At 50.5% G+C, this 21,904-nt stretch overlaps 1 pseudogene across 1 annotated transcript; it reads right to left on the bottom strand.

Moving 5' to 3' along the window:
• Window positions 1–14,932: 14,932 nt before the first annotated feature.
• LOC307094255 (protein SET-like) lies at window positions 14,933–21,904 on the bottom strand (annotated as a pseudogene). Its single transcript has 3 exons — window positions 21,876–21,904; window positions 21,401–21,510; window positions 14,933–15,696 (listed from the first exon to the last, which is right to left on the bottom strand). The product of its transcript is annotated as a protein SET-like (transcript).

Here is a 21,904-nt window from a genome sequence, read left to right on the forward strand (position 1 = left end):
TTGCTGCCTTTGCCGGGGGGTCCAAATCCTCCCTGTGCCAGGCAGAGATTGAGGTACTCACAGTCATCCACACCTGCTCCCAGCCCCTGGGGCGGGAGCGCAGTCAGAGCCTTCCGACGGACGTGGACCGCGGCCCCTGTGTGAACTGCTCCACGCAGGCTTGCTGCAGGTTGTGTGGGAGGGTGGGTTCTGCACCAAGTACCAATCACATGGAGGCAATGTATGTTCGGGGATGTCCGTAGCTGTGTGTTATGCCGAACGGGCAGGCCAGCCGGCTGATGTAAGGCCTCTCCCGTCACCATGCTTCGAAGTGGCAGAAGAGGTGGCAGGCACTGTGCTGCGTTAGATAACATGGAAAATTAACTCCTACCCGGACCTTTCTCTCTTTGCTGCTGGACTGTATTCCTGGAGACACATCGTGGAGAGAGCATGCGCTGTGGACTCAGACAAGCCTGGGTTCCAATCCCACTTCCACCTTAACCGGGACGCTGCCATCCCTGGAGGGCCCCTCACTGCAGCGCCCTTCGCGGGACACGTGGAGGCCCCTCCCCCAGCAGCACCCAACTCGTGGGAGTGGGTGAGGCTGTGTTTGTGGAACTTAGGACTCAGTATGAAACCCGGACACTGGGAAACGCCATTAAGATCACTTGACATTTTTTCCGGAAGAGATGGTAATTTTTCTCATTCTGTTGATGAGCTCTGTTCCTGAGCAGCCCCGCTTGGGGCAGGCCTCTGAGCGGGCCTTGGTGGAAAGATCACGCCCCATTTGTCACCCATCCCGGAGTCTACCAGCGAAGCAAAGAGTACCTGCGCCCTGAGCTGGGGACCAGGAGGAGGTCATTCTCTTCTTCCTGTGAAGTACTTTAAAAAATCTATCTATCTATTGATCTATCTATCTATCTATCTATCTTTCGATCTATCTATTGATTTTCAGAGAGGAAGGGAGAGAGAGAGAGAGAAATATCAGTGATGAGAGTGAATCATTGATCGGCTGCCTCCTACATGCCTTCTACTGGGGATCGAGCCCACAACCCGTGCATGTGCCTTGACCGGGAACAACCTCGGGCCTCCTAGTTGGTAGTTTGATGCTCAGCCACTGAGCCACCACATCAGGCTGCGAAGTACTTTGTGATGGTCTCTAGTGGGTCTTCATCCTAAGCGGCATTGGTCAGTTGCCTACAGTCTGCAGTTTACCTGCCACAGGGGGCCGGCCAGGAAGGCTGGGGATCCCGGGCCCAGAGAAACGCAGCTGGTTCTGAGGCCAGCGAGGCACAGAAGGGCTGGAGGACAGAGTGCTGTCCAGCTGGAAACTGTTCTGAACGTTCTAAGAGTCAGACATAGAAAGTCAGAAGTCAGCCCTGGCTGGTGTGGTTCAGTGGATAGAGATTCGGCCTGAGGACTGAAGGGTCCCAGGTTCCATTCTGGTCAAGGGCACATGCTCAGGTTGTGGGCTCAATCCCCAGAACGGGGCGTGCAGGAGGCAATGATTTTCTCTCATCATTGATGTTTCTATCTCTCCCTCTTCTTTCCTCTCTGAAATCAATCCTATCTAATAAAGAGGGAATATGCTAATTGACTGCCCCGCCCTCAAAGATGGCAGTGCCCACAGCCAATAAGGAGGAAGTATGCTAATTGACTGCCCCACCCTCAAAGATGGTGGCGCCCACAGCCAATAAGGAGGGAATATGCTAATTGACTGCCCCACCCTCAAAGATGGCGGTGCCCACAGTCCAGTCCCCTCAGCCCCACCAGGGTGGCAGGTGCATGGCAAAGCCAGGCCTGACTCTGTGTGCCTGCCTCCAGAGGCCCCCAGTCCCCTCAGCCCTCCAGCCACCCAGGGCCAGCACAAGGTGCAGGCAAGCCTCGGATGGCGGCTGCCCAGCTGCCCAGGGCCGCCCAAGGCTCAGGTAACCAGGGCCGGCCGAGGCTTGCACTGCCAGCAGTGGCAGCAGCAGAGGTGTGATGGGGCATTGCCTTCCCCTGATTGCTGGGTTGCCTCCCACCCCTGAGGGCTCCTGGACTGTGAAAGGGGGCAAGCCGGGCTGAGGGACACCCCCCTCCAGTGCCGGCCTCTAGTAAAAATGTATTTTTAAAAAAAGAAAGACAGAAGTGGGACACTTCTCCAGAGCCCACCCATGCAGGGAGCCTGAATGACATTCCAGCCCGCAAGGCTGGCGCTCTCTCGGGGCTGGTGCACATGCCACTCGCTGGGAGCCCACGCCGTTCCTGTGCTGTAGTCATTGGCATCAGGGATACCCACTGCTTGCACCGGCTCAGAGTGTAGCAACGCACCCTAGGTCACACCAAGAGCAACCACGGCTGCCCTCTCATTCCCCAGTGGCACGGAGAGTGAGGGTGAGGGTTTTCAGGAGAGGCCCTCGAGCGCAGACAGGGCCAGCCTTGTGCTCATGATGATGGGGGCTTTGGGGCTGAGGTCCCGGGGCTCAGACACTCATGATCAAACTTCTCCCCATGTTGCTTCCTGGGGCTCATGTCCCTGGGTCTCTGGGTCGTGGACCAACTGGTCTGACTCTCAGGACAGACATCCCAGTTCAGTACACCTTTTTCTATCTTCTCTTCTGTTTCCTACCCATTCCCTTTTTTTTGCCTCACTCTCAAAAGCCCTTGTTCTTCTTTATTCACTTTTTAAAAAAGATAAATGGGCCTAATGTTCCCATACAGAGCTTTATGGTTGATGGTGGCCTGGAACGTCCATGTGGAGAGGACCCAATTTCTAGAAAAACAGCTGATTTCTTGCCAGAGGAAAGCAGGTTTCCAATACCTTCTGACAAGTCCTCAGCTACCAAGATGGATAAAGAACTTCGTGCTAGAGCAACAAAATATAAACAAAATAGAAACAAACAAAAGAATGCATATAAAATAAGGTTTTTATTTGGCCACTCTGCAAGCAAAGTCTATGGTGGGTAACCTTGTAAATCTATATATATAAAAGCCTAAGCGATCATTACGACCAAACGACCTGAATGACTGGTTGACCAGTTGCTATGACACCCACTGACCACCAGGGGGCAGACGCTCAATGCAGGAGCTTCCCCCTGGTGGTCAGTGCGCTCCCACAGCCAACCTCCCATGGGCCCTCCCCCAAGTCGGCCAACCTCCCATGGCCCCTCCCGCCCCCTGCTGGCCAACCTCCCACGGTCCCTTTTCCCCCGATGCCCAGCGGGCCCCTCCCCAGCAGCCCCAATGGGGGGGCCAGTTGGCCAACCTCCGATAGCCCCACCCTCCAGCCAGCCAACATCCCGCGGCCCCTCCCCTCGGCTGGCCAACCTCCCATGGTCCCTCCCCCTGGCTGGCCAACCCCCCAACCAGCCAGCCAACCTCCTGCAATCCCTCCCCCCTGCTGGCCAGTGCTCCCGATAGGCCCTGATCAGGGGGCCAGCTGGCCAACCTCCCAGGGTTTCTCCCCGCAGCTGGCCAGTCCCTCGATAGGCCTTGATTGCCGGCCAGGTCGAGGGACCCAACCTGTACACGAATTCGTGCACTGGGCCTCTAGTATTTATATAAAAGCTTTTTATCCCCTATGAGGACAGGACAAATAAATGTGTCCTTCTCATCCTTTCTACCCCATGCCACTTAGCATTGTGCCTTATACCTAATGAACATTCGGTAAAGCCCTAGCCGGTTTGGCTCAGTGGATAGAGTGTCAGCCTGCGGACCGAAGTGTCCCAGTTTCAATTCCAGTCAAGAGCACATACCTTGTTTGCAGGTTCCTCCCCAGCCTGGGCAATGGTCAGGGCTAGTGCAGGAGGCAACCAATCAATGTTTCTCTCTGTCTTTCCCTCTCTCTTCTACTTTCTCTAAAAATCAATGGGAAAGTATCCTTGGGTGAGGATTCAAAAAAAATCAGTAAATATCTGAAGGCCCCTTTCATACCTTTATTGCTGCTTTCCCCCTCTTCCTTCTATGATGTGGTTTTATGTCCTTCACTCTTCGTTGCTGTCCCCAACCTGTCCCATAGCTGCAGTCTCTATAGTGAGGTCCTCGAGAGAAGGCTGCACATTTCAGCTGTGTTCTGACCCGTGCGGAGCCTGGACTGTAACAAGGTCATAACATTAAGACTTCTCTGTAGCCCTGACTGGTTTGGCTCAGTGGATAGAGTGTCAGCCCATAGACTGAAGGGTCAGGGTTCAATTCCAGTCAAGGGCATGTACCTCAGTTGCAGGCTTCATCCCCAGTGCTGGTTAGGTCAGGGAGTGTGTGGGAGGCAACCAATCAATGTGTCTCTCTCACATAGATATTTCTGTCTCTACTCTCTAAAAATTAATGGGAAAAATATCCTTGGGTGAGGATTAACAAAAACAAAAATAAAACTCTGTAGAAATCAATACCAACCCATTAATCTGTAAATTATAAACCCACCTAACTATTGGCTTTGATTCATATTTTTCTATCTTTATTTTATTTTTTAAAATTTCTTTATTGATTAAGGTATCACATATTTGTCCTCATCCCCCCATTCCCATCCCACACCCCTTCCCACACAAGCCCCCACCCCCCTGTTGTCCTTAACCACTGGTTAGGCTCATATGCATGCACACAAGTCCTTTGGTTGATCTCTCTCCTATATCCCCACCCTCCCTTACTCTCCCTCTGAGGCCCGACAGTCTGATCCATGCCTCCTTGTTTCTGGGTCTGTTCTTGTTCATCAGTCTATGTTGTTTATCATTTCCCCTAGATGAGTGAGATCATGTGCTACTAGAAATACACTTATAAGAACCGAAAATGAGAAAAGCAATAATGGTTATGCTGAAAGGCAAATGAATCAGTCTGTAGTGAGTTTCTTTCTGGGCCAACAGTTCTTTTGAGACCCAATTTCAATGTCTAACAGTTCCTTATGTGCACTTGTCAGCAATGATATTTCAGTTCTGGATGGTGGTCAAATGGTGGTAATGCAGGTCTGACCCTCTCTGGTTTGGTCCTGGGCAACCTGCAGTGACGCACAGCTGCTGACTGCTAGTATGGCAAGGCGACGTCAGCGTCTTCCATCTCTGGACTGCTTCTCTTCTGTCTTCATGGCTGGAGTAGTCCTGTCGATTCCTCTCTGTTGCTGGAATCCACATGGTCTCGGAGTTGTTTTCTGAAAATATACAAACATATTCTTGACCAAAAGTTAATAAAGGGATATTTTCTATAAATTTGACTTGGGATCCTTTTTCATTTTTTGCCCAAATGATTTTCTTCTGGCTTGTTTTGACACCATGTGTGTTTTTCATGGGTGTCTTGCTTTTAGCATTACAATTAATTTTCTAAAGTACAAATTTTCTAGATGTAATTTACTTACAGGATATTTTTCCTTACATGATATTCTTCTACTATCCCCCCTTTTTTTGTTTTAAATATTAGGAGGCTTTTGAAAATTTTATAATGTAGTCTTGATAGCTTTTAAATTTTAATTTTTTGCACTATAATATGACTGCTTTAGGTTCATTATATGTTATGCAATTTTATCATGAGATGAACTACCAATAAAAATTTTAGTTAACACTTTAGGAACTGCTTTTTGTCCAGTACTATTAATTTTTCTAGAATATTCGCTTGTTTCAATTAGCCAATTTAAATTAGCCTGAAAACTTGACTACTATTTTACTGTCAAATTTATTACTCTAACAACAATCTTATTTTACCCTGTAAATATTAGTGGAAAGGATTATTTGCCTTCTTGAGTAGGCCCTGAACATTCCTGGTGGTAGGCTGGATTTAGATATCAAAAACCCACTTCCCCACACCATGGGTATTTTTCTATCTTGAGCACAGGAAAATCATAGATTTTAATAAATGCTGCTGAAGTCCCCAAATACTATATTTTTCCATGTATAAGATGCTATTTTTTTCTAAAATTGTTAGACTGAAAATCGAGGGGCATCTTATACACAAAAGTCAGCTGAGGAGGGAGCCGCATGGGTGAGTAGCTGCCCATACTTTGTCAAACAGGCTTCCTCCAATCACGAGCCTTATTGTTACTGATGTCAGCTGATGCCATAATTGGAGGTGGAGGTGGAGGTGGAGGTGGAGAATGTGCAGCTGCAACAGGGACCGAGCTTTCCGAGCCCATAAAGGTGTCAAAAAATAAAGAGATAAATCCTGGTAAGTGATGGTCTTACTCTGCAAAACTCAAACTGAATGTAATCAGCTATGCAAAAGAGCATGGACATAGAGCTGCAGAGAGACAATTTGGACCTCCTCCCACTGAGTGTACAATCAGACAGTGGAGAAAACAGGAAGAACAACTCCTTAAGATGCCAAAAAAGAAGAAGGCCTTGAGAGGAAAACCAGCAAAATGTTTAAAATATTGATTTCTTAATTTGGGGTTGGATAAGTGGGGACCGTCTTATACATGGGGAAATCTTATACATGGAAAAATATGGTACTCTGTCAATTATAATTCCCTGGTCTCCAAGAATAATGTATTAAGTGGGATATAATTGTGTCTGCCTTGTTTAAACATGCTCGTTCGGATTTTAGCAAATAACATGCATCTTCATTTCAGGGCATGCCTCAGACAGGATATACTTCACTTTTGCTCATATCCATTGCCAGACCTGGTTCACGCGCCCTAAACCTAGCTGCAAGGGAGGCTGGGAAGTTTTGCTTTTACTTTTGGTAGCTCAGGTGGACTGAATAATGCCCACTCCCTCTCTTGCAGGAGACCCATGTTCTAACCTCTGGAACCTGCGAATGTGTCACCTTATGCAGCAAAAGGGCCTTTCAGGTGACTTTAAGTTAAGAATATTGGGATGAGGAGATTGTCCTTATAATTTCAGTGAGTCCGATGAAATCACAGAGGCTCTTTTAAGAGTGAAGCGGGAAATCAGAAGGCAGAGGATGGAAGCAGAGGTCACCGAGAGAGAGAGAGGCACATTCAAGATGCCTTGCTGGTGGCTTTGAAGATGAAAAGGGCCCCGAGCCAATGAGTGTGGCAGTCTCTATAGCCACCCAGGGATGGCACAGAGCGGATCTCCCCTGGGAGACTCCTGCAGAGACAGACCTGATGGTTTCGGACGTTTAGCCTCCAAACTGTAAAATAACAAATCTGTGTTGATGTAGGCACTCAGTGTGTGACCTTCTTTACAGTCATAACAGGAAACTGATATAGTATCCAGCAGCTTTGCTGAAGTTTCTGTTACTATGGAAAAAAGGGAAGAAGAGATTTTGGAGAGTCATTTGCAATTTCTACCTTTACTTTTTTTGTGGTAATCTTTGTTAGGCCTCTTTCTTTTTTAAAAAATATATTTTTTATTGATTTCAGAGAGGAAGGGAGAGGAAGAGAGAGATAGAAACATCAATGATGAGAGAGAATCATTGATCGGCTGCCTCTGCACGCCCCCTACTGGGGATCGAGCTTACAACCCAGGCATGTGCCCTTGACGGGAATTGAACCCGGGACCCTTCAGTCCACAGGCTGACACTCTATCCACTGAGCCAAAGCAGCTAGGGCAAGCCTCTTTCTAAAGATCAACTTTTTCTCTTCAAATTGCCCACAAACATTTTTTTAAAAATCTCTTTGTTTATATTGCTTGGTCTTATTATAAACTCATAGGCCTGTAGTTCTAAGAATACTTTCTATTGTTGAAAATAATTCCCTTTTCCAGTTCTTCTCTTATTGTCCCTGATGCATCAGACATAACTGTTTAGAGTTCAGCCAGGTCAGTGGTGCTCCTGTTGCGAGAGCAGGGGCTCGAGGTTTGATGTCATGTAAAGCAGCCATAGCTGTTCCCACCTATGAATGGCCCTTCACCCTTTCAGGAGGGAGACCATTCTCTCTGAGTCAGAGTTCAGAAGCAGCATGAATGCTGAGGTCTGCTCTCTTTATGTCACCCTCAGTGGTATAGCATCAGCATTCAGTAACAGACTCAGCAGTTCTGGCTTAAGTCACCTTCAATGATGTTAGAGCACCTCCATGGGGTTAATGGAGGCCCAGCCATTTCTGTTCTCTCTTGCCCATTCAGGAAAATGTAAGGATTCAGATTTTTCAGCCCAAGTGCCCATCAGCAGATGAATGGATAAAAAAGCTGTGGTACATTTACACTATGGAATACTATGCAGCAGTGAAAAAAGAAGAATCTCTTACCCTTTGAGTCATCAGGGAGGGACCTGGAGAGTATCATGCTAAGTGAAATAAGTTGGAGAAAGACAAGTATCCCATGATCTCACTCATGTATGGAATCTAATTAACAAAATAAACTGATGAACGGAGTGGATCCAGAGACTTGGAAGCATGGAACAGAGTGTGGAATCTCGGAGGGAAGGCAGGGGAGGGTGGGTGTGTGGGATGCCCCAGACTCAGCGGCATCCAGGCGGCGCCTGCTGCCACTGCATGAGAAGCTCCCGCTAAGCATACCTGCTCTGCTAATCAGGGGCCAGGTTCTCCCCTGCGGGGCCGAGTGGGTTTTCCATTGTCTTCAGAAAGACTCTTTACTTTGCAAATGGTGGTGTCATCCCAGGCAGTCCCAGCCTGGCAAACGCTCTGCACGCTCTTAACCGCGGGGGTGGGGGGGGGGGAAGGGGGAGGGGACTGAGGTGGGGGGAGGGGACTGCTGCCAGGGAAGACAGCGGGCATTCAGGCTGAAGCAGGGCTCCCTCCAACTTCACCCTGAGTCTGGGCAGCAGGCAGTGGGCAGCTAACTTGAGGCTGGGACATCTACAATGGGAAGCAGCTGTTCTGCCCAGGTTTTCTGGGCATCTTACTTCCCATCATTTTAATCTTTACAGTAAAGGTGACTTGTTAAATGCATAACATGCAAAAGTATTTCTGTAAAAAGTGACCTAATTGAGATAGATATATATACACACACACACATATACTAGGGGTGTGTCCCTCAGCCCAGCCTGCACCCTCTCCAATCTGGGACCCCTCTCACAATCCAGGACTGCTGGCTCCCAACTACTCACCTGCCTGCCTTCCTGATTGCCCCTAACCGCTTCTGCCTGCCAGCCTGATCACCCCTAACCACTCCCCTGCCAGCCTGATCGATGCTTAACTGCTCCCCTGCAAGCCCGATTGCCCCTAACTGCCCACCCCTGCTGGCCTGGTCCCCCCAATTGCTCTCCCATGCAGGCCTAGTCACCCCCAACTGCCCTCCCCTGCCAGCCTGGTCACCCCTAACTGCCCTCCCTGCAGGCTTGATCACTCCCAACTGCCCTCCCTTGCAGGCCTGGTCCCTCCCAACTGCCCTCCCCTGCTGGCCATCTTGTGGCAGCCATCTTGTATCCACATGGGGGAAACCATCTTTAACCACATGGGGGCAGCCATCTTGTGTGACAGTCAATTTGCATATTACTCTTTTATTAGATAGGATAGAGGCCTGGTGCACGGGTGGGGGCCAGCTGGTTTACCCTGAAGGGTGTCCTGGATCAGGGTGGGGGTTCCCTTGGGGTGGCCTGGGTGAGGGGCCTATGGTGGTATGAAGGCCAGCCATGCCCCCTGGTGATCCAAGCATAGGCCCTGGTATCTGGGATTTATTTATCTTCTATAATTGAAACTTTGTAGCCTTGAGTGGAGGCCAGGGCAGGCCAGGGCGGTCGGGAAGCTTGGCTTCCTCCATCGCCGGGGGCAACCCAAGCCTCCTGCTTGCTGCAGCTCCATGGCCGCTACCATCTTGGTTGGATTAATTTGCATACTTGCTCCTGATTGGCGGGTGGGCATGGCTGAGGTACAGTCAATTTGCATGTTTCTCTTTTATTAGATAGGAGTAGAGGCCTGGTGCATGAAATTCATGCACTGGGGGGGAGGTGCCCCTCAGCCCAGTCTGCACCCTCTCCAATCTGGGACCCCTCAGGGGATGTCCAACTTCCGACTGCCGGAAGTTGGACATCCCTCTCACAATCCGGAACCGCTGGCTCCTAACCACTCACCTGCCTGCCTACCTGATTTCCCCTAACCCCACTGCCTGCCGACCTGATCACCTCTACCTTGCTCCCCTGCCAGCCTGTCACCCCCATCTGCCCTCTCCTGCTGGCCCAATAGCCCCCAACTGCCCTCCCCTATCGGCCTGATCACCCCAAACTGCCTGTGCCTTGGCCCCCAGTCTGGCCTCCCTCTGGGGGCACCACCCCCATTATCCCGCTGCTGCTGCCACTGCTGGCCTGAGCCTCAGCTCTTGCAGCCCCTGCGGCTTTGTCTGGAAGGATGTCCAGAAGACGTCCACTCTAATTAGCATATTACCCTTTTATTAGTATAGATTTGGGGACCATTACAACCACAGAACTTGAAGAAAACACATGGCCCTGTTCAGTTTGGGTTAATGGAGAGAGCACGGCCTGTGGACTGAAGAGTCCAGGTTTGATTCTGGTCAGGGGCACATGCCTGGGTTGTGGGCTCCATCCCCAGTAGGGGGCCTATGAGAGGCAGCTGATCAGTGATTCTTTTTAAAAAATATATATTTTATTGATTTTTTACAGAGAGGAAGGGAGAGGGATAGAGAGTTGGAAACATCTGATGAGAGTGAAACTTCGATCAGCTGCCTCCTGCACACACTGGGGATGTGCCCGCAAACAAGGTACATGCCCTTGACTGGAATCAAACCTGGGACCTTTCAGTCCACAGGCTGACGCTCTATCCACTGAGCCAAACTGGTTAGGGCTGATCAGTGATTCTTATCATTGATGTTTCTATCTCTCTCTCCCTCTCCCTTTCTCTCTGAAATAAATTTAAAAAAAATTTTTTTTTTTTTTAAAGAAAACACATGATCTTCACTTTGGGCTTTGTCATTTGACAATATCCTTTGTGCAGTGTTTTAACTTCCCTCAACTTTCCTTTACCCACCCTTAAAGTGCAATCTATTTTGGGGAAGATGATCAGGAAAGTGATTCTAGTGGGTAGAAGTTGTTTTTGGAGGGGATGGGTCGTGAAGATATTTAAAAATTGAGCATGGTGATGGTTGTACCACTCTGAATTTACTTTAAAAAACCAGTTCATTGTACACTTTAGGTGACATGTACAGTATATGAATTAGATCTCAACAAAGCTGTTCTTTTATTTCTTTTTAAATAAAGACCAGTCTTATAATCAATTGCAGATGTTTTCAGAGGCCCCCCAGGATTTGCTTACTGCCTCCCAAATCACGGCTATGACTCCCAGTTGCCTCCAGTCCTGGTGGATCTGGATGGTGTGGTTTGCGAAGGAGAAGGTGGCAAGAGGCTTGTGGAATTTCTGCAACCCCATTCCCCTGGTCTCCTCATAGGATACCAGGGCTATTTCCACTGTGCCAGCTCTCCGCTTCCTTTAACCTGTTGGGCAAAAGAATCCTGCGTGCTCTGGCAGAAAGTGCATTCTCTCTTAGGTGGCCCGAATGCTTTTTTTAAGGTCGTTTTATGGATTCAAAAGAATAAACAGAGATGTGGAAAGCTTTTGTCGAAATCCTTTCACATGGTTCTTCCAGTCTCATGGGAAGTGAGATGTGGCTCTGAATTCATCCCAAAGGGTGTCTTTGGGCAAAAGCACCCAGAACGGCACAACTCCTGCAGGATGCCCTGCACACTTCGCTGTCAGGACTCAGGGGGGGCTTGAGGGTGAGCGAGGCGGCGGTGCCAGCACAGGCCCCGGGAGAAGGTAGCACTTTCTACACTGCCCAGGCCACGTGGACTGCAGCTGCCCCGCCCAGGTGGGCAGGGTGTTTCTGCTGTCTTGTTTTGGTCTGGCCTCCACCCCGTCAGCCACGGACCTGTGCCTGCACTGAGACTGAGCGGTTTGATGGCCCTGCTTTTTGGTGGACAGTGGATGCACTCCCACCTCCCGAGACTGGTAGTTAGACTCTGGCGGCTTCTGAGTCCCTCGCGGGGAGAGCCCGGCCCCAGGTCAGGAACAGACTCGGGCGTCCTCGGCCAGGAGGCCTCCTTGGGCTAGGGGCCGCCACAGTTTGAAGGCCGGCCACGACACCAACCCTGGCAGGGGTCTCCTCTGGGGCGCTGGCTGGCCTGGGTTAGGGTCACTGGAGGTTTGGAGACTGGCCATGACCCCCGATCCTGGCAGGGGTCTCCTCTGGGGCGCTGGCCGGCCTGGGCTCTGGGCGCGGCAAAGGGAGAGGTTCCTGAACCCGCTTCCCGCACACCTAGGCTAGGATACATCTCGTAGGAGGCAGCGGCGGCGGCAGCCAGATCCTCCGGGCATCGCCTCCTGGGCTGCCGTCCCACGTCTCCCAGTGCCCCAGCCTCGGATGCGCCCCTGCAGTTGCCGGCACCACCAGTTGCCTCAGCGCAGGCCCCAGAAGCTGAAATCCGGCCTCCCGGCAGCCGGGCCACCACACCCACCACCGCTGGTAGCTCTCCGCTGCTCGCTCGCCGCCGAGCCCTGTCCGCTGGGGTGAGGGGTGCTCCGAGCCGCCCCCACCCCGGGCGTGTGCCCCCTGCCCAGAGGCCCTCCCTCCCTCCACAGCCCGGCCTGGGAAGCTGGCCTTGTTGCCGGGGCTACGATGCCAGCGTCCCACCCTGGCCACTACGGGCGCCGCCATCTTTGTAGCGGAGTGACGGTTAATTTTCATATTACCCTTTTATTAGATAGGATTGATGGGTTGGTTTCAGAGAGGAAGGGACAGGGAGAGAGAGATAGAAACATCAATGATGAGAGAGAATCGTTGATTGACTGCCTCTTGCATGCCCCCTACTGGGGATGGAGCCTGCAACCCAGGCACATGCCCTTGACTGGAATCAAACCTGGGACCCTTCAATCTGCTCCGTGTGCCTGTTCAACCCGACACCGGCGTTTGCAAGAACACATTCAAGGTCTCGTTTTTGCCACACTTCTGTCTCTGGGCCCATTATTTGAATTCGGACAGGTGAGCGTTTCTCTCAAGCGCCGGTAAACTGCTGAACTCCGGGCTGGGCTAGTGCTCCCCTCCTATACACTTAGTATGGCCACCGCACACTTCAGTCCTATCCACCTGCCTCCCCACCTGACTGTCCACTCCTGGAGGCCAGGGACTGTGCATGAAAGATCTGACACCTGATGGAGACGGAGGGTGGTATCAGAAGGCGATCGTAGATTCTCGGGGAGGAAGGAAGCGAAGTGAGGAGGGCAGAGTTCTGTCAGTCATGTGTTGCTGCAATGAGGCTCCTCAGAAACAACCACAAAGCCCAGTGGCTTAACCAGTAGCGTTTACGTCATGAGTTCTGGGTCAGCTGCACAGCTCTGACCCTGGGTGGACTCTCCACTGTCTGCGCTCGGTCGCTGGTAGACTTGGCTGATCTCAGCGGGGCTGTCTCATCCCTGAAACCTCCACGAGGGCCCCGTGGTCCCCCTCCTAACTGGAGCCCAGGTCCGGGCTCATGTCCAAGGCAGGGCTCTCCGAGGGCAGTGCAGGTGCAAGGCCTCTCCGTGCCAGGCTGGGCGAGCACACCCTCGCTTTTGCTTCAGTCTATTAGCCAGAGAAGGCCAGCGGGCAGGCCAGGGTCAAGCAATAGGGAAATAGAGTCTATTGCTTGATGGGAAGAGCTACTAGTCAAAAGGTCAGGGTGTGGCTACACAGGGGGAAGGCGTGGGCTATTTTCTGCAATCCACTGCCATAACTTTAGGCTGACTTTTGACGACGGTTAGTAAGAGTATGCAAATCCCAGGGTGTTGACTTTAACTCTGTCACCTTCAAGTCCTAAACATCCCTCATTACACAAATGTTCCTCCTGTGACTCACTCCTAGCTGCTTCCCTCTCCTGTCCAGCTGTGTGTGCTCATGTAACTCAGGTTTGGTCTAAATCCGTGGTCGGCAAACTGCGTCTCGCGAGCCACATGCGGCTCCTTGGCCCCTTGAGTGTGGCTCTTCCACAAAAGACCACGGCCTGGGAGAGTCTATTTTGAACAAGTGGCGTTAGAAGAAGTTTAAGTTTAAAAAATTTGGCTCTCAAAAGAAATTTCAATCGTTGTCCTGTTGATATTGGGCTCTGTTGACTAATGAGTTTGCTGACCACTGGTCTAAATTAACGTGAGCAAAACGTAATTAGAGAGGCGAAGCTGTTGCAAAAAAAAAAGTAAAACCAGATTAAAGCTAAAATAAATACCTTTATGTTTAGCTCCATGCGGATCACCTGCATTCCCACATGGTACTTAAGAGTTGCTAATGGACACATGGTTTTTTTCTTTGTGTACACATTTAGTTCTATTGTAACAAAGCAACCTATACACTTTTAACGTTTAAAACTGAGCATCATCTTTCCTTTCCCGTGAAACAAAAAATAAAATTTAAAAATAAACAGGAATGAAATTACAATAGAGAAATGTCAGTTCCGAATAAGACCCCACAGGGCCTGCCTATGCTCCCATCGAGGGGCAGGTCTCACTCACTCGTCATCAGGAGAGAATGTTATTGGAAAAGTGTCATCTTAGACGGCGAGGATGTCCGTTAAACATCACAGGTAAACGCCAAAGGAGGGGCCGTGTTGTCAAAATGCCCACTTAACCCACCGAATGTCTCAAACCCACCCTTTGTGACCTTCTATAACGCCCCCCCCCCTTTTTACAGTTTTTTTCTAAACAAGAGAAATGTTGGCAAATGCGAACGGTCCGTATTCACATAGCGGCACATGTAACCTCTGAGCCAGTGTACAGAGAAGGGGGGAGCGAGAATTCTGTGCCCTCCTCACGGGCCTCGCGCCTCCAGCTCCCGCAGAGCTGAGGGAACAGAAGGCTTTCCTCTTCCCACAGAGCACGGGGGTGCTGGTTCCATTAATTTTTTTTGAGGCAGGAGGGGATAAAAATGAATTTGGAACAGAAAGGGGCAAAGATCTTTTCCCACTGTATTCTGCTCAAGGTACATCCCCCCTCCCCGCCAAAAGAAGGGGAGAACCATGGTGTAAAGGAGAGAAGAGAGACCTCAAAAACAGGGCGACTGAGCACAAGAGGGGACAAAAGAAAAAGGAAAAAACACTGCAACTTGCTCCCAGGGACTGGAGAAAACTAAAAAAGGTTGGAATCCATCAGTGTTCATTAGTCCTGTTCTCCTTCATCCTCCTCTCCTTCGTCCCCCTCATCATCATCTTCATCTTCATCACCTTCATCCTCACCCCTTCTTCATCAATATCTTCCAACCCTTCCTCTTCATCATCATCATCATCATCTTCTCCTTCCCCTTCTTCATCATCCATGTCAGGAACCAAGTAGTACTGTAAAGGATTTGGCCAAATGTCATCTTCGATGACTTCTCCCAACTCATCTGCTCCTGCGTCAGAATGGCCACTAAACCAGGTCAAGAAGCTCTCTGCTTCCTCATGGTCTCTTCCTGTGGGCCCTATTCTGTGTTTGACTTGAACGTTTCATCAAACCTTTCCAGATTTCCATTTGATGTCAGTGGACTTAGAGATGGATCCCCACCCTCATTCAGATGAAGCTCTGTGAGAGAACTTTACTTCCGAAGTAAGGATTTTCATCAAAATAAAAATCTATTCTGTAACCTGATTTAATATCTTCAAATTCTGTCCCTTCAACTCTTGTCCACCAATGCCGCGCCTCTTCATCCTCTTCCCCAGGCGGTGCAGACACTGTGGATGGTTGACAAATGTTGTTACCCCAGATGTGGGACTTTGGCGATCAATTCTGACCTCTTCTGAAGAAATGGTTGGCGGAGTTTGCTATGTTTCTGTTCTACTTTCAAAATCTCCTCACTGGCTTGTTCATGAAGTTGTCTGTTTCATTTTGTGCTCCATCAACATGTTCAGTCGCTTCTTGCTGTTCGTTTCCCCCTTTGCCACGTCCTGAGGGGTCAGCCCTTCTCCGGCTAGGGGGCCGGAGGCGGTTCCAGCTTCTTCACTTGAGGTGGGAGCGAGGACTGGCGCTGGGGCCAGGCTGTGAGGAATGTCCGAGGAGCTGCTGACATGTTTTTACTTTAATGTTTGGAATCGGTAACGCACTAACTAAAGTACGGAAGAGCATATGAGAACCCCCTCCCACCCATTCTTTCCTACACACACACACCGCCACTCCGCTCTCCTCAAAGGCAGGCAACATCATTTTAAAAAACATATCCTTCCCGAAGTGCAGATATAATAAATGCACAGTATGTCATCTGGAGTCTGCATTTTGCTTTTATTTTTCAATTAACATTGTATCTAAAACATTTCCCCAAACACGGGCACAGAAGCTTTCTTACTGTTTGTCAGCGCTGCACAGTGTCCATTGTGTGGGTGAGTCACCCCATTCAGCCATCTCCCCTGGCAGCTGTCTCCTGGTCTCTGTTCTTGCGATTGTGTGATGACAGCCTCAGAGGTTTTGTGGTGCACAGTGATCAGCTCCAAAATTTGGTCTTATTAATGGATTCATGACAATGATGCCTCTATTATCTTCTCCTCCTCCTTCTTCTCCTCTGCCTTCTTCCCCTCCTCTTCCTCCTTCTTCTTCTTCTTCTTTTAATCTTTATTGTTGAAAGTATTGCATAGGTCCTCCTTTCCCCCATTAACCTCTTCCAATAGCTCCTGTCCTCCCCCCGCAGGCCCTCACCACCCCTTTGTCTGTGTCCACGGGTTGTGCATATATGCCCACAAGTTCATTGGTTGATCTCTTCCCACCCACCCTCCCCTGTCTTCCCTCTGAAGTTCAAGTCTGTTCATGCTTCTATGACTCTGGATCTATTTTTGATCATCAGTTTATTGGGTTCATTAGATTCCACATATGAGTAAGATCATGTGATATTTATCTTTCTCTGACTGGCTTATTTCACTTAGCATAACACTCTCCAGGTCCATCCATGCTGTTGCAAATGGTAAGAGTTCTTTCTTTTTTATTGCTGGGTAGTATTCCATTGTGTAGATGTACCATAGTTTTTTTATCCCATTATCTGCTGATGGGCACTTAGGTTGTTTCCAAGTCTCAGCCATTGTAAATTGTGCTGCTATGAACATAGGGGTGCATATAATCTTTCTGACGAGTGTTTCAGGTTTCCACTATTATCTTCTTATTGAAGTTTTTATTTTAGTGTACAACCATGCAATATTAACAGCAAACAGACATATGTATGAAGGCGCTGGTTTGGGCATGTGCTCAGCATTTTTGGAACTTTATGTCCCGGGACTGCTAGAGGGAGCCACATGGGACAGTGGGGAGCTAGGGAGGGAGTAGAGAGATGTGATTAAAAATACAATTGGCTCTGTTGCATTTTTTTTAAATTAATCTTTATTGTTGAGACTAGAGGTCCGGTGCACAAAATTCATGCACGGGGGGGGGAGGGGGCTCCCCTCAGCCCAGTGAACCCTCTCCAATACAGGATCCCTCTCACAACCCGGGACCACTGGATCCTAACTGCTCACCTGCCTTCCTGCCTGATCATCCCCAACTGCCCCCCTTGCTGGCCTGGTCACCCCCAACTGTCCCCCCTGCCAGCCTGGTTCCCCCTACTCCCTCCCCCCCCCTTGCTGTCCTGGTTGCCCCTTACTGGCCCCCCTGCTGGCTTGGTCACCCACAATTGCCTCCCCTGCCAGTCTGGTCACCCCTAACTGCCCCCCGTCCCGCTGGCCTGGTTGCCCCCAACTGCCCTCCCTGTGGGCCTGGTCACCCCACACAGCCTGCTGTTCGGTTGTTTGGTTGCTCCTTTGCTGGAAACCAATCATTGTCTCACTAATAGAGAGATGTGGACAGGAAGCCCGGAAGGCTGGTCAACACCCTTAATTGCTCTAACCACTCACTGCTTAGTTGAGACATTGTTAGCTGAAGCCGCCTCCACCTCTGTTTGTCTTATGTAAATTTCTGTTATTGGAATTTCCTGCCTAAGGGCTATGGGTGTTTCCCATAGTCTCAATAAAAGGGATAGCAAGGCCAGAGCGGTGTGTAATCCTCTCTTGGGCTCCCGCCTGGCCCCCAATATCACCAAATTAATACTTTTCTAGTCTCTTTTCATTTGTGTGCGGCCTTCTCCAGAACCCGAACCCTGAACAGGAACCCTGAACCACACGGGATGTGAAAGGGGCTCCCACACTGACCCCCCTGCTGGCCTGGTCGCCCCACGCAGCCTGCTGCTCAGTCATTTGGTCGTCCCCCACTGAACCCCCTCTGCTGGCCTGGTCGCCCCACGCAGCCTGCTCGGTTGTCCGTTCGGTTGCGGTGGTCGTTTAGGCTTTTATTATTATAGGTTATTACAGAGGTCCCTCTTTTTCCCCCCATAGCTCCCCCCCACCCGGTTCCCACCCTGCTCCAGGCCCTTGCCACCCTATTGTCTGTGTCCATAGGTAATACATACATGCATATAAAATCTTTTTTTTAATCTCTTCTCGCCCCCCTCCCCACAGTCCCTTCCCTCTGAGAATTGTCAGTCTGTTCCATTTCCATGCCTCTGATTCTATTCCATTCACCAGTTTATCCTGTTCATCAGATTTATTATTCGTTTGATTTTTAGATTAAATTGTTGATAGATATGTGTTTGTTGCCACTTTGTTGTTCATATTTTTTATCTTTACTATTTTCTTTTTCTTCCTCTGCTTAAAGAATACCCTTCAGCATTTCATATAATACTGGTTTGGTGGTGATGAACTCCTTTAGCTTTTTCTTGTCTGTGAAGCTCTTTATCTGACCTTCAATTCTAAATGATAGCTTTGCTGGGTAGAATAATCTTGGTTGTAGGTTCTTGCTATTCACCACTTTAAATATTTCTTGTCACTCTCTTCTGGCCTGCATAGTTTCTGCTGAGAAATCAGATGACAGTCGTATGGGTGCTCTCTTGTAGGTAACTAACTGCTTTTCTTTTGCTGCTTTTAAGATTCTCTCTTTGTCTTTTGCCCTTGGCATTTTAATTATGATGTGTATTGGTGTGGTCCTCTTTGGGTTCGTCTTGTTTGGGGTTCTGTGCGCTTCCTGGACTTGTAAGTCTATTTCTTTCAACAGGTAGGGGAAACTTTCTGTCTTTATTTCTTCAAATAGGTTTTTAATATCTTGCTCTCTCTTATCTTCTGGCACACTCATAATTCAGATGTTGGTACACATGAAGTTGTACCAAAGGCTCCTTAGACTATCTTCATATTTTTAGATTATTTTTTCTTTTTGCTCTTCTGGTTGGGTGTTTTTTGCTTCCTCATATTTCAAATCATTGATTTGATTCTTGGGATCTTCTAGTCTATTGTTGAATCCCTGTATATTATTCTTTACATCAGTCAGTGTATGCTTAATTTCTGACTGGTCCTTTTCCATTTTTTTGGCATTCTCACTAAGATCCTTGAAAATCTCACTAAGTCCCTTGGAGGTTTCTAGAAGATTCTCAAGTAACCTTATAACTGTGGTTTTTGAACTCTATATCCAATAGTTTGCTTTCTTCCATTTCTTTCATTTGTGACTTGTTTCTTTGTCTCCTCATTTTGGCTGCTTCCCTGTGTTTGTTTCTATGTATTAGGTAGCTGCTAAGTCTCCGTGAGTTGATAGAGTGGCTTTGTGTGGTTGGTGTCCTATAGGGCCCAGTGGTTCAGCCTCCCCAGTCACCTGAGGTGGACACTCTTGGTGCACCCCTTTGTGGACTGTGCGCACAGTCTTGTTGTAGTTGAGCCTTGATTTCTGTTGGTGTCATTGGGAGGAACTGACCTCCAGGCCAGTTGGATATGGGGACCAGCTGTGACTACAGTGGGAGGGCTGCTGTGCAGGAGACTCTTTTATAGGGCAGGACTTGCTTCAGTGGGGCTTTGGTGATCATTGAGTCTGCCCCTTGAGTTTGTCGCTTATAGATATGTAGAGTTGTACTCTATTATGGTCTCACTCTGACCACTGGGTACACTGGCTCTTGGGTCTCCAGGGAGGTGCAAAGTCAGCCAGTGCCTGGGGCCACCCAGCAGGAGCTACAGAGAGATCTGCAGATTCCTCCTCTTTGTTTGGGGTTTGGAAGTGCCTAGATGAGGCCCAGCTGGGAAGCAAGGCAGGCTGGGCTGGTGCTGGGCCTTGGGCCTTTTAATGATAGGGTTGGGGCTCCCTGACCCAGCTGCAATTTGTTTGACAGGTTTTAAGCCTGAGAAAGGACAGTCCATTCATATGCAAAAGCCGCTGCATACAGCTTGGGTGGGGTGTAAATTGGGTGGGCGGGGTCTCAGGGAATCACCAGGGCTGAGCAAACAGCAATGGCTGCCAGTCAGCCCTGCACTGGGAAGGTCCCTGCATGGGAACAATGACCACTGCAAGCACCTCCGTCTGGAAGAAAGCCGCCCCCAAGTTCCTGCCCCGATGCCAGGCAGTCCAGTTTCTCCCGTATGTGTCTGGGTCCCCCAGAGCCTCGCCCAGCACTGGAGCCGAGAGGAAGAGGAAGCTTGTAAATTCAGTTCGTGGTGCCGGCCTTTTAAGAGGAGCAGCTGGGTCTCCAGCAGCCTGTGTGTCCCTCAGCCCCAACCCGCACTGGTTTTTACAGCCCGTAGATCTTACTGCCCGGAGGGACTTCTTTCCCAGCTCTGGGAGCCTGGGCTGGGGGCCTGGTGTGGGGCTGGACCCCTGGCTCCTCCGGGCGGCCTCTGCCGAGGCCATCTCCCTCCCGATTAAAACAGCGGCCACGTGGGCGCTGGACCAGCCCGCTCTGCCGCCTCCGCGCCTCCCACGGGTCTCAGTGCGCTTCCTTCTTGACCTCTCTAGCGTCGGACTTCCAGCCAGCCAGCTTTCCCGCGGTTCTGATGGTGTTCGGTATTTAGTTGTAATTGTGATGTGGTTGTGGGGCGGCGAGTTCAGGCATTTGCTTACGCTGCCATCTTGGTTCTCCTGGCTCTGTTGCGTTTTAAAGGGCTGCTGAGACCTGGTTAGATGAAGTGCCATTTGTCCAAGCCTCTCCGTGGTTCACACTCACTGGCTGTGTGCCGCTCCGGCAGCTTCTGCTCTGGGGGCTGGGAGGGAGCGGAGCTGGTGATCTAAACATCCTGTGACGAAGGCATTATAACAGGACGACTCAGAATAGCCTGAATGCCAGAATCGCCATGCAGGGTGTAGGGAGGCCAGCCCAGCTGTGCCTTCATTGACTTGGAGCTCTGAGGTGCACCAATGGTTTCCCGCTGCAGCTGCTGCGCTTGCTGCATCAGAGTGCCCGGCTGTGTCACTCAACATTCGCTTCCGCCTGGCTGGTTTGGCTCAGTGGATAGAGCCTCGGCCTGCGGACTGAAGGGTCCCGGGTTAGATTCTGGTCAAGGGCACATGCCCGGGTTGTGGGCTTGGGTTTCGAGCTCGATCCCCAGCAGGGGGCATGCAGGAGGCATTGGACCAATGATTCTCTCATCATTGATGCTTCCAATTCTTGTTCCCTCTCCCTTCCTCCTGAAATCAATTTTAAAAATTTGCCTCCTGGCCCCACCACCGTAGGCCCAGGAAGCAGCCTGGGAATCTGTAAGGAGCCCGCTGGGCAGCCGGGCGCAGTCAGCCGGGCGCCCCCCCGCCCCCCCCCAGGCGGGGCCAGGAGCCGTGCTGAGAAATCAGGGAGCTGGGGCTGCGGCCCAGCAGGTGGGCACATGGCGTTCCCACGCAGCCTGGTGCCGGGCTGGAAAAGGCTTGGCATGCTCTCCGCCTTCAAAGGTCCAAGCACGAAGCTGTCGCTGGCCGCGCCCGGAGGTTTCCGCAGGACCTGAATGGTCCTGGTTTACAGAGAAGCATGAGGTGGTGATGCTGGCCAGAGCACCAGCCGGTTCTCCCCGTCGGCCTGGCGCCCACAGTCAGGAGCCTTCCCGGAGCAGCGGCCGGGCGGGAGGAGGCAGGTGGGAGGAGGCTCTGGCATTGCTCGGTGGCAAGGAGCGAGTCCGAAGAGAGTGCTGGACGCAAGGCTGGACCATCGCAGGCCGGGCGCTGCAGGAGGTGGCCTGCCCACGAAGATGCCCACAGACTCAGGCCATGGGGTGAGGTGGGGGACGGGACTCAGGCGGCCTCCTTCTCCAGGGCACTGGTGGTCCTGCAGCCCGTTTACTGCAGGAGCTCTGCTTTTCCTGGGAACCAGGCCCCTCACCCGCAGATGTGGCGTGTCAGGAGCTCCAT

The sequence above is a fragment of the Cnephaeus nilssonii genome (genome assembly GCF_951640355.1).
Source record: "Cnephaeus nilssonii genome assembly, chromosome: 22".
NCBI lineage: Eukaryota > Metazoa > Chordata > Mammalia > Chiroptera > Vespertilionidae > Cnephaeus > Cnephaeus nilssonii.